The sequence below is a fragment of the Amphimedon queenslandica genome, unplaced genomic scaffold, assembly GCF_000090795.2.
Source record: "Amphimedon queenslandica unplaced genomic scaffold, v1.1 AMPQUscaffold_3627_Cont24381, whole genome shotgun sequence".
NCBI classification, from domain to species: Eukaryota; Metazoa; Porifera; class Demospongiae; order Haplosclerida; family Niphatidae; genus Amphimedon; species Amphimedon queenslandica.
Window position 1 is genome coordinate 1 of NW_003556048.1, and position 1428 is coordinate 1428.

General features: G+C 31.1%; 1 long non-coding RNA gene across 1 annotated transcript; it reads right to left on the reverse strand.

Moving 5' to 3' along the window:
- Window positions 1-429: 429 nt before the first annotated feature.
- On the reverse strand, window positions 430-1404 carry LOC109592884 (uncharacterized). Its single transcript, XR_002190617.1, has 3 exons — window positions 1369-1404; window positions 1239-1311; window positions 430-568 (listed from the first exon to the last, which is right to left on the reverse strand). It is a non-coding gene; the product is annotated as an uncharacterized LOC109592884 (long non-coding RNA).
- Window positions 1405-1428: the final 24 nt, after the last annotated feature.

The window sequence follows — 1428 nt, forward strand, 5'->3', positions numbered from 1 at the left end:
ATTCAACAGCAAGGTAAACATTTAAGCTAACCACAGCCAATAAACTTATTATAGTGTGAGTTTAGTATCACTGCTCTGTGTGGCACGTACGTTTTAACTAGATATTTCATTGTATACAAAACAGTTCTAATTAGTGTACTCCAGCAGTAACGGAAGACAAAAATCTAATGAGTTCACCCACTCCTTTCCTTCTCTGGCCGACAGCTTGTCATTTTTGGTCACTCTTATTATATTATCTTATAATTAATTGGCCTCTTAAAATGTCTTTAACATGGGTGACATGTTTATTCGAGCCTCATTCATGCATGCTGATCTAAATACAGCCCAACATCATTGATGGGGCTGAACTGTTGTATGCATTACTACTGCTCAGCTGTTATGGTTAATTATCAGCAATTTGTGAGCTATTAATTTGCAATTTGTGAGTTATTAATTTACAATTTTATTTTTTTAGAAAAATTTGGCAGCTACAGACAGTCAGACAAAAATAACACGAATTAAATGAAGTCTTTAGTTCAGGACTGTATTCCTCGATGAACAGTATCGGCAGAGACACTTTTTCTTTGAACTAAAGTACAAAATTAGCACATCATAAAGATTACATGATAGCAGAGAAAAAAAATTATGTACTAAAAGTACTATGCAATACTCTGTCTGTTATTGGTATTATTAGTAACACGGTAGTGTTACTAAGTAGGATTCATAACTCAAGGTATTTCACCTAAAATGACTAGGAAAAGATTTCCTAATTTTTTACTGATGCATATACATGTTCTTATGCTGTGTAGAAAGTTTGAGCTCATTCCAATCAAAATTAGATTTTTTATGAATTTTTAAAGTTGCTCCCAAAATTGCTCAAAAGTTATAGTACAGGGAAGTGGATCAAAGTTTGGCAGAAATGAATAGGAAAGTATTCTTTATTTTTATAATATTTTCTAATGCATATATGTGTACTTATATTGCCTAGAAAGTTTGAGCTAAACTGATCAAATTAGATTTTTTTACAAATTTTTGAAGTTGCTAACAAATTGGACTAAAAGTCCTGTACAGGGACTTAGACCAAATTTTGTCAAAAATAACCAGGAGAGAGTTTTTAAATTTTATATTTTTTCTGATACATAAAGATGTACTAATGTCACGTAAAAAGCACTTTGACTCATGTACATTAAGTTTGCACCAAATAGAAAAATAGTAATTAATCTTTTAAAGAAACCCAAATTATGTCTACATAATCTTACCTATCACAAGTTCCATCAAAACATTTCATCATTGTTTTACAGTATGTGTTGCATCTATAGTTCCTGGCATCGTCTACATCACATTAATAAGTATAGAACAATGTAATAAATGGGCTAATGCACAATATACCTAGTGTGATTGTTAATCCTATGCCTAATAAAGAGAGAGAGATAATGATAATAATGACAA